Source organism: Hesperophylax consimilis, chromosome 19 (assembly GCF_061612785.1).
Source record: "Hesperophylax consimilis isolate HC1 chromosome 19, BYU_Hcon_1.0, whole genome shotgun sequence".
NCBI classification, from domain to species: Eukaryota; Metazoa; Arthropoda; class Insecta; order Trichoptera; family Limnephilidae; genus Hesperophylax; species Hesperophylax consimilis.
Genome location: NC_142854.1, coordinates 4,525,416 through 4,537,776, shown reverse-complemented (window position 1 = coordinate 4,537,776; position 12,361 = coordinate 4,525,416).

Below are 12,361 nucleotides of genomic sequence, written 5' to 3'. Positions count from 1 at the left end.
ATCGGTAAAGTAGGTACCAAAATAATTTTATGAATATATAAAAGCTTTTCCCGAAATAAGTATTTGTTTTATTCAAATGCTTCACATATGCTTATATGAGTTTTTTATTTTTTTATTGATACATTACTCTACAGTACTTTACATTTCAATTCAGCAACGTTGGCCTCACTGGGTTGTTCACCCGTGCTGAGGCCCCCATTTTAAAATATACGAGTTTATACATTTAAAGAAAAAACAACATTAAAATAAAGATAAATTTACATCAAAAATAAAGATTAGAAATCAAAATCCAATTCTCACACCAAAATAAAAACATTAGAAGAGAATGGAAATCGGCATTTACAATGATCTATGATGAAATTTCAGATTAATAGTGATGTTAGATTACTGAGACAAGCGCGTGGTTTCACCGAACTAGGTCCAGTGGACATAGTTTGCGGGCCAAACGTGTACACGTATTTGTTTTTGTTTCTTTCAAAATCTTTATAGATGCTTATGAGTTAATAGGGTGGTGTTACATTACTGAGACAAGCGCGTGGTTCCATCGAGCTAAGTCCAGTGGACATACTATACGTTTACAATTCTTTGGTGGTTATCCTTGTCATAAGCAGTGCTCATTTCAATGTTGGTTCTGCATTTTTAATTCGATTAGTATGAATATATTGTGCCTGTATTTTTATAATGATATCATTAAACAGATTTAATTATTTTTCAAGTTTACTATCATTAGTTAGGTATTTTTATTATTTTGAAAGGCAATGATGTCGAAGCCAATATATTTTGTAAATTAATACTTTCAGCTTAACAAATCTTACAATTATAATATCTCGTTTGCGCATGATCCCCATATTACCTACCGAAGTTAATTGTGTTTTTGTGATCCCCATATTACCTAACGAAGTAAATTATGTTTTAATGATCCCCATATTACCTAACGAAGTTAATTGTGTTTTTGTGATCCCCATATTACCTAACGAAGTAAATTATGTTTGTATGATCCCCATATTACCTACCGAAGTAAATTATGTTTTTATGATCCCCATATTACCTACCGAAGTAAATTATGTTTAAATGATCCCCATATTACCTACCGAAGTAAATTATGTTTATATTATCCCCATATTACCTACCGAAGTAAATTATGTTTTTATGATCCCCATATTACCTACCGATGTAAATTATGTGTTTATGATCCCCATATTACCTACCGAATTAAATTATGTTTTTATGATCCCATATTACCTATCGAAGTAAATTATATTTTTATGATCCCCATATAACCTATCGCAGTAAATTATGTTTTTATGATCCCCATAATACCTACCGAAGTAAATTGTGTTTTTGTGATCCCCATTTTACCTAACGAAGTAAATGATGTTTGTATGATCCCCATATTACCTACCGAAGTAAATTATGTTTTTATATCCCCATATTACCTACCGAAGTAAATTATGTTTTTATGATCTCCATATTACCTACCGAAGTAAATTATGTTTTTATGATACCCATATTACCTACCGAAGTAAATTGTGTGTTTATGATCCCCATATTACCTACCCATGTAAATTATGTTTTTATGATCCCCATATTACTTTCCGAATTAAATTATCTTTTTATGATACTAAGATATTTACGAGCGACTTGAAAACTTTTAAAATTCCACGATGGATAAGATGTTTTATAGTTTTGCTCCTAAACTAGTCCTCGAGAGAGCTCGTACGTACGTCATTGACGTTCGTCATCTTCCTTCTCACGCGACTTGTTTGAAAACGAATAAGACAAATGATACTAGAGCGATAACATCTCTCGCTAGGACTAGTATACACCTCTTATGTCATACATATCGTTCCAACAAATACTCGCTTGTATTTCTGTTGATTAACATTAAATATTAACTGCTCCAAGGAAATTTTAAAGACAGCTAACACATTGAAAAGTTCGTTTAAGTAATTACAGTACATTTTACGTTAAAGATTTTTATTGTACATGTTTTTTGTGCAATCAAAATCACTTAATTATACTAACTGATTAAAATTTCGAAGTTTTCCGGAAAAAATCTTGATAACACCCCCTCCTTTTCTAAAAAAGCTTGCGATTCCGCCATAAACTTTTTCTTAGTGCATTTTGTTTGAATCCCATCATTGCTTTAGTTGAGACTGAGTGAACTACACCTCGAGTTGAATTAAAAAGGATTCCACGTTGACAAAAAATTAGATTCTGTGTTGAACTCAAAGTATTTTTAGTTAGCCGCGTGTGTTAAAATATCTGTGTGTTACCAGACTTTTATCTGTGAGATAAAAGTCTGGTAAGTTTTCATTTCGTATACTATTTATTAGATCTTACAAGTAGAATATCTTAAGATATGCAATGGATTAATTTGTAATTTATGTGGTTTTTTTGTATGTAAATATATAATATTTATTAATTGTATCTATTTAAGTATCTACTGAATAAAAAATAATCAAGCTGAAGATTGAAAAAATAAGTTATATCTGCTCGTTTTCAATGTACATCGAAGCGGTTTAGGTAGGTAGGTGCGTATGTGAAAACCTTTTGTGAATAACTACGTGAATATTTAAACGATTATCAACTTCACTCGATTTTTCAAAATACTAACATCGAAACTAACATGTATACAAAAATTCACCTTGTAGGAATAATTATTTTCTAAAATCCTAATTTAACTAGAGACTAGATTGTAGATACATTGTGTTTCTCCGGGGTTAGAGTACAGGTCCCACATTATTTTTTTTTTCTTTCAGCATTACGTTATTCAATATTGTGTTGATAAGGATACTAAGGATACGTCAAAAGGATACTTTTCATCGCATTCTGCACATTGTTTTACACGTCAGAAATTTGGGTAGATTATACGGTAAGGGTATTTCAGCATCTTGCTTATAAGCTGTCAGAAGCACTATGCATAGGATAAAGTATTTTTTTTTGATTTCACCATCGCTCAAAAACGCTTATAGATAAAATCCCTAAAAGCGGTTATCTCATTGTATCTCATTGGCATAAGCTAACAATGGCTTACAATAATGTTTATCGTCAACTATTCCGCCTACCGAGATACTGCAGCGCTACGGATACGTTCCTGGAGGGACGAGTGCACTCTTTCAGAGCGCTTCTCCGCCACCACTTGGGAAGCTTATGGCGCAGACTACGCCAAATAAATAACACAATCATCACTGCCATGATTGCCTGGATGGAGTTCTCCCTGATGACTGGAGACTGGAATCTTCAAATATCCTCCATAAACATCTGTTATCTGCTTGCACATATTTATGTTTTTAAATTTTTTCAGTTCAATTCCGAATTTTTTTACCTATCTATGTATTCTTATTATTTGTCTGTTATTTCAAAATATGTAATGTATTGTTGTTCTACCCCTGCATTCTTTCTGGAATAAATTATTTTTATTATTAGTAACAATAGTCTCATAATGAAGCGTATTAACAAACTAATTTTAGTTTTTTAAATTGGGATTAGTTTTTACATACTATCGATAAAGCAATTTGCGTTAATATCGTTAGTCTTAGAATAATAATTGTCAATCACGATAAACATCTGTTTGATAGGAAAAGAAAAATAAACGTATCTGCATTTATCATGTTTTGAGAAAACGATGTTTTACGACGATTATTGCACTATTTTGCAAATATTTATCAAAAATCAAACAACTGTATTTTATGCAGATGTTTTTTTCTGAAACACTGATAAAATAATTTGTTAGTATTTAAGGCGATGCCATACGAAATGCAAAATCATGTGGTTTTGGTATGAACATTTGGTCGCATAGAAATGTTTCAGATGCTTTAATTAAATACCCCGAGTAGAATACATCTTGGCCTTTGAAATAATCCAGTATTTTTTAGATAAGTCTTTTTATAAGCCCAGAAAAAAATAATGTATAAGTCCTATGAAAAATGCTTTAAAATTCAAAATATCCTACTTACGAACCCATTTTCGGTTATGATTTTACTGTATAATGTGGAAAATTAAGTTATATATAAAATGATCGAAATTTTTTTTAATATTTATGCCTGAACATCCACAAAATAAAATAAAAGGCACTTTTTGGCCATGTTTTTTTTTGCTAAATCAAAACAGGCGGATGTTGTTAAGCGGGAATTTAAACCTTATCGCCATCTACGTAAGGGCTGTTATTGATACCAGCTCAATTTAAAATATTACATGACGTAGTGCATCATCTTTGATTCTCGAGCTAAAAGACGCAATTGTTTAATTTATTAAAAACAAAACTTGAGTGTTAAAATATTTACCGTATTCTATGAAGAAAAATCTATTTACATTCATTCAATGTACCAAAGAAAATGATTACGCAAGTTCGTAGCGGAAACCTTAAATATTTATATTTCAAAACCATTATTTCCTTCAACAAGCTGCTGAATCTTCAGAAAATATCTGTTTAATTTATTTCTAACTCTGCATTATCTCTTGTACGGTGTCCGGAAAGTAGTGGTACAAGCAAATAACTGGTGAATCTATTTCTGGTGATTTGCAGGGAGTTTCAACAAAGAAAATTTAATCTTTTTAAAATTTAGGATTTCAACCGGCGAATCTTGATCATATTTGGAATAAGAAATGAATATCTTTTTGTAAATTAAAAACACTCTAAAAATATTTTCCACTATATATTTTCTGGTATAGTCTGGGTCACAGGTTCTCAAATCTATTTCTGATTTCACATGAGTTACAGAGTTTACAATTGGATAATTTAAAAAAAATAAACTAATCTAAAATTATCAGAAATAATATTTTGACATAAAAAAATTGTTTAGTTATGTTTTACGGTAACCGGATAAATCATCACAATGATAATTCATCACATCTTTAAAAAGTTATATAAAGTCATGGAAAGTGATGAAACACAAACTTTATTAACTGGGTTATGTAGGTTAGGTTAGGTTAGGTTAAAAAAAATTATTTTCATCGTTTCTAATGACTTTATATCACTTTTTAAAAATGTGTTAAATTGTCGTTGTGTTGAGTTATCATTTTTTTACTATTTTTTTTTTATTCAGTTACTTTTTTAAATAATTAGGTACATTTTTGTATGGCACATGAAATAAAATATATATATAAAATTAAAACAGATCATTGAAGTCCTCCTCACTAGGAGATCCTGTGCTGAGGGGGACTTTATATGTTAGTATACGTTTTCAGCAACTAAGATGATGTTTTAAATATATTAGCTAGTTCTTCTTCCGATATTTCCTTAAGCCAAGATTTGATGTCCTTAATGTAGTTATTTTTCGTTTTCCTTTGTTTGATGTTGAGAGGGAGTTTATTATATAATTTAATTGCTAAAAATTCAGAGTTTCTTTGTCCAAAGGTAGAATTACATTTAGGAATATTTAGCATGTCTGTTTGCTTGGCTCTGGTTTTATGATCGTGATAGGGGTTTGTCTCTGGTTTATTTTTTAAGTGATGAACTAGAATATTTTTAGCATAGATTTTTTGTAAGCTTGGAACATCAAACAGATTAAAAATATCAGTAGTTGGCGTCCTTACGGGGAGCTTTAATATGGTCTTTATGATCCAATTTTGAGTTTTCTTTAGTAGTTTAATATGGTTTGATGATGCTGAGCCCCATCCTATTATTCCATATTCCAGAAGAGAGTGGCATAGAGCATAACATACTCTCTTTAGATCTGTAGTTGACAAGATATTTCGTAATTTTTTGAAGAAATAGATGAGTTTTGTTAGCTTTTTTGAGGTTCCTTCGATGTGTGCATCCCAATGAAGTTTGTCGTCAATTACGATCCCAAGATATTAAATTGTTTTAGTTTGGACTATATGCGGGCAAGAACATTGCGGATATTTGTTTAGACATTCATGTAATTTGAGTGTATGCTCATTCGTTGGTTGACCTCTTTTAGTTTTAGAGAAAGTTAGATATTTAGTTTTACTCACATTTAATGTAAGGGAGTTTGCTTTTAACCAGTTTTGGAGTACAGTCAGACCTTGCTCCGCTTTTTTATGTGTGCTTGTCCAATTTTGTTCATAGAATATAATGACAGTGTCATCTGCAAAGCTCATTATGTCTCCTTCAATGGGAAGACTCATAAGGTCATTAATATAAATGAGAAATAGTATTGGACCCAATACGCTTCCTTGAGGGACACCGTACTTGATTGATAGAGTTTTGCTACTTTTATTACCAATTTGTACATACTTCTCTTCCAGTTAAGTAACTTTTAATTAGATTTAGAGTTGTTTGTGTTATTCCATTTTTTTTAAATTTAAAAATAGTATTTCATGGTCAATTGTATCAAAAGCTTTTTGAAGGTCAATAAAAACTGCCAAGCATTTTTTACCTTCATCCAGTTTTTTTATAATTGTATTTGTTACTTTAGCTATAGCATCACCAGTACCCAGGTTTTCCCTAAAACCGTATTGCGTCGTTGATAATATTTTATTTTCATCCAAAAATTTAACCATTTGTTTTTTTATTACTTTTTCCAATATTTTCGATAGTGTAGGTAATAGACTAATTGGTCGATAGTTAGATATATCGTTTTTGGGACCGCTTTTGTATATTGGAATAATCGTAGCAACTTTAAGACGTGTGGGAAAAATACCTTTTCTTATTGAAAGATTTACAAGGTACGTCAGTGGGTAGATTAGCTCATTTAGTAGATACTAATTGCTCTGTTTGATATCAGTTCATTTCCCGATGAGGTATTTGTGTTTAGGGAGGCTATGGTATTTCTTATATCTTCACTTGTTATCTTGACTATGTTAAGGGAGTTTTCTTGATTGACATTTTCATTCCACGCTGTTTTTTCGGCAGTAAATGAAGATTGTTTGATTTTATTCGCTAAGTTCGAGCCTATATTGCAAAAATAGTTGTTTGCAAAGTCGAGAATTTTTTCTGGATGTTCTGCAAAAGATGTTGGTATCCTGTCAATGTTTAATTCTTTAATGTTTTTAACATTGTGCGAGGCTTTAGCGTTTGTAATTTCGTTTATAATCTGCCAGAATTTCCGGGAATCATTATTACATTCCTCGATTTTCTTTTTATAGAATGCTTCTTTAGCATAACGGATTACATTTTTACAAATGTTACGATATCTTTTGTAGAAGCGATGTAAATGGATATCATAGGGGTGGTTTCTTACTTTTCTGTGGAGTTCGTCTCTTTTCCTGATTGAGTTGATAATGTTCTGACTAATCCAGGGTTTAATATGAATATTTTTATGAGATATCTTTTTTTCTGTCGTTATGGTGTTTGATAGAATAATGTTCTGAGTAAAGTCAATAAAATAATTCCAAGCAGCATCAGTATCATCATTGCCAAGAAGGTTTGGCCAGTCAGCAATTTGTAGCTCGATTTTAACGTTTTCCCAATTTGTTTCAGACTTTGTTATGACAGATTTCTTTTTTTGATTTATAGATGTATTTTTATAATTAATAGATAGAAGTATTGTGTTGTGATCAGTCAGTGTAGAAGGGTAAATAATGGTTTGAGTTAATTTATCAGTTTTACTAAAAATATGATCAATGCATGATTTGCTTTCATTGCATACTCGTGTAGGTTCATCAACCAGGCTTTTAAAACCATGGTGAGCTAGTGTATGTATGTAATCATATTTTTTTGGATTTCCATTTTCCAGGATATCAATATTTATATCTCCGATAATAAAAACATTCTTAGTATTTTTAAGTAAGTTAAGCTCAAAATGTAAGGAGTTTAAGAATGGCTCCAGATTTTTTGTAGAAGGTGATCTATATATTGCGAGAACTGTTATATCCTTACCAATTGATATCCTTAGACAGTTTGCGTTATTAATATTGATCTCTCTGACTTCAACTTCAGTGTCTTCTTTAATGTATGCAATAACACCATCACTCTTTGTATTATTCATTAGTGTGGAGTAAGAGGCATATTTATCAATTTGTAGAGGGTATTGTTTATCAGTTAACCAACATTCAGTAAGGATAATTATGTCCCAGGTTAAATTTAAACTTTTAATTAATATTTGTAGCTCGTCAAAGTTTTTGTTTATGCTTCTAATATTTTGATGCAGTATGTTAAAATTTTTGTTCATTGTTGATAGGTTAGGTAAGTTTGCTCTTTTTGCATTAGGTTCCGTGGTTAATGTAGTGTCAGCCATTTTTAATGTTTGTAATAGTTGTTATTTTGAGCCATTTTATTTATATGATGTTTTTCAAATCGTCTATATGTTTAACGTAAATTATTTTTTCGTTTGCATTTCTTCTTGCCATTATTTTTCCCTCTTTGTGCCAGACGTATGCATAGTTTTTTTCTTTTGAGATTTGTTTGGTTTTCCAAAGAAGTTCCTTATGGTAAGGGCTCAGTTCTTCAGCTATGTATATTGTTTCAGTTGAAATATCTTTGATCGCAGCATAATTGATGTTTTTTCTATTTGCAATAAGCTTGTCTCTGGTCAATTTATCTGAAAATTGCACTAGTATTTTAGGTGGTGCATTGATTCGCCTATCAGGTATCCTTTTTACCTCTATAATTTCGCCGTATTTTAGGTCCACTCCTGCCGCCGTTGCCACTTTTTTAACCACTTCAATTTGCTGTTCCCCATTTTTTGTGGAATGCCTGCTATTTCAATATAATTAGAGCGGGTTTTGTACTCCATATCTGAAATTTTTATTTCTAATTGTTTAATTATAGTATTTTTCTCCTGGTGCTCTTTTTTCAGGTTTATAAATTCATTTTCAATTTTTTTGTTTTGTAGGATTGTTATCTCTAGTTTTTTAATCAAATCATCGTATTGACTGCTCATAAACTCCATGCTTTTTTGGGTGTCCTGTTGTTGCTTTTCAATTTTTGAAATAATTTCTTTTTTTATAGCATCTAGTTTTTTTTCGAAAATCAGTGTAATTTTTTCAATGCTGAATTTTTCTTCAGGTTCAATGTTAGCACCCTTTCCTCTAGTGTTAGCCATTATTTACTGTTAAATGTAACAACCTGCCCCGGTTTTAGATATTGAAGTCTTTACTTACCTTACCATTGTACAATACCGATGATGACAGTTAGAAGTTTTGTTTTTATCTATGGATAACTATGGAGTGACAGTTTTATAAGATTTATTCTCAATTTTTTTTTGTAATCACTTTAGTTATCCGGGATTACGGATATTAAGTCGATTTTTTGTAATCTAACTCACAGTTTCGAGCACCTTTCCACACAAATCACTCACTTTCGGTATAGATATTATAAATAATAGCAGGATAACTTATTTGCACTTGTATACGTATTTGTAGTCCATAGAAAAAGTGAATCATGGAACCATGTTTTACATTGAATTCGGTAGGTACATGGTGCAGCAAAACAGACAGTGCAGTTATGAATTGCCGATACATCCCGTGTGGTGGGGGTAGGAATTTGGGAGAAGTCCCATTGTGTCGGGAGGGTCGTGCCGTTTTTAGTCGTTACCATGTTTTGGTCCGGACAACACCGGGGCTTCGCCGTTTACACGTATCTTGAAAATGGATTTTGACGTTTGACTGTTAGTTCTAAATGGCTACCTTGCGGTAAGTCGCTAGAACTATATATATATATATATATACTCTAAATGTCTTCATTAACATCTATATAAAAGGAATTTCATTTCGCAATGCCATCGCCAAGTCAATGGTTTGAACGGAAATATAATATTATTATAATCCGCAACCTACGGCCCAAGGTCATGTAATATAATCACTACTTCGGAGGTCGTCTCTAGGCGTATTAAATATCAGCTTTATTTATATATCCTGTTCAAAGCAACCAATATTTAAAAGATGTATAATGAAGAAGTTGCCGGAAAAAATTCATTTAGATTTTTAGATATATTTTGCAGATATAGTTGTGAGAGAAGAAATAATATTTTGGGACGAACTTAATCGTCAAAAAATTTCAATCCCTTTAACATAACCATATACCGTATTAAGGAAATGTCTAAACATAAAATATTCGCGAAATCCACATTAAGGAACAGAAAAGGATAAGGAACGGAAGGAAGGATCAAGATTTGGATCTTTAATGCAAAACAAATCTACACAACCTTACGATAGGAATATAATTTCAAAATGGGGACTTTAGAATATACCGGGAAAGTGCACAAACTTTGAGAGGTGATGGTGGTGGAAGTAAAAAAAATGTTAGAAATTCCGTTTTCTTTCCCATACAAAAATATTTTTCTATGGAAGAATATTATTTTTTCATTCAAATATTTGAAAAAAAAATTGTACCTGAAAACTACCTTAAGAAGAAGCTACAAGCCAAAAATGTGTATATTCTTGGTATAACTTATATTGTAGGTAATAGGCATTAAAATCGCCTGACAAACGGAGTCTAGAAACGTTCGATTTCAAGCACAAAACTGGTTTTTATTTATTTTGTAAATAATTTTATAAGAAAGCAAAAAAGTAAACCAAGGGAAACTTTTACAAATAATCTTAGCTATAATATTGTATATTTTAAAATTGTTTCTTACATGCGTTCATACATTTATGTTGAAAAAATATTTTTTTTAGTAGTTTACATTTATATTTTTTATTGAGTAATTTTTTTAATTTTATTTGTATTCTACTCAAGCTAAACGATAGGAAAATCTTCAATTTATCTAACGCATATTTTTTGGTATTCATAATGTACACCAATTCGTTATAAAGATTAATCAATATAGTGATTTGGCATTAAGCTTCGCCTCAAATTTCGAAAAAGGTTAATTTTCTTTTTTACTTTTACTATCGTGTAGAATTACCATCGATATATTAGTAGTAGATAATTACGTTAAATATATATTTAACTATTTGTTAACCAGACAAGTTGCGGTAAAGAAAAGACGCAAATGCGGTAAGTTAAATTTATAAATTAATCATTTAAGTCACAGTCAAAATTTATTATATTGAGTCATTCGCGGTTTCCCCTTCTGTTTATATAATCAGGGGCGGTACATCCTTATGCGCAATGTACGCTATCCGCTATGCACACGGGCGTCCAAACCAACGGGCGGCCGTTTCATTTAAAGGTTGATCTCAATAAATTTAACATATCTATCAAACTTGCACACTTTTCTATGTCTTTTCATAACCTGACAATGTTGGAACGTACTAGGAAAATGTTGCTACTGCAATTATGTAAGACTTAGAAAGTAGAAGATTGAACCTAAGACATCACAGTGGGAACCCAAAGCTTCGGACCACCCGGCCTGTGTATAAAAGTGTTCCCTTTTTATGTGATTTCTGTACAAGGAAGTTCGACTGTGGCATACCCCTTTGGAAGTGTAGGGGGGAAGCGTTGGGAAGAACCTGGCTGGCGAATTGAATTCATTTTACTTGCCGTCACCGGGTTTAGAAATCTGCGTGGATAGCGAAAGGTCTCGGGTTTAAGGTCTTGTTGCAATAAAAAACAAAATTAATTTTCTAAAAATATATATATTATGTGAATATCGCATAGCCGTTTAAGACTGTCAGATGTAGTCAGTGGAGCTAATTGTATAATGGCATCCGCAATAGAAAATTTTCGATGGATATTTATTCCCGAAAAAAATTACGACATTGGAAGTATTTTTTTGTTTGTTTTTATGTTAAGGCGATGCACTACGTCGTGTAATATTTTAAATTGAGCCGCTATCAATAACAACCCTTACGTAGATGGTGATAAGGTTTAAATTCCCGCTTAACACCATCCGCCTGTTTTAATTTATGAAAGAAAAAAACATTGCCAAAATGTGCCTTTTATTTTATTTTGTTGATGTTCAGGCATAATTTTTTTTTCGATCATTTTATAAATACCTTCACTCGCCATATTATACAATAAAATCATAACCGAAAATAGGTTCGTAAGTAGGAGATTTTGAATTTTAAAGCAGTTTTCATAGGCCTTATACATTATTTTTTTCTGGGCTTATAAAAAGACTTATCTAAAAAATTCTCGATTATTTCAAAGGCCAAGATGTATTCTACTCGCAGTATTTAATTAAAGCATCTTAAACATTTCTAGGCGACCAAATTTTCAAATCAAAAACACATGATTTTGCATTACTACGTATGGCATCGCCTTAACGAATTAATTTTTTGTAACTATTTCAAATTTTCAATTTTCGATTTGCCACCAAAATGACACATTCATTTTATTCGTAGATAAATGGCGGCGTTGAAGTCACGCCAGGCAACGTAATGACGTTGTAGCCAGTTGGAACCGTTTCGGAATGAGCGGTTTTAGGTCGTTTTTTAAATCAATAACTGTGATTGAAAATATGTACCTAAATATAATATGATAATCATAATGACAAAAAATACTTTTAAACATCCACAAATTTTTAACAGTATAAATTTGTGAAAATACGCCGTTGGGGTGCTATAAGGC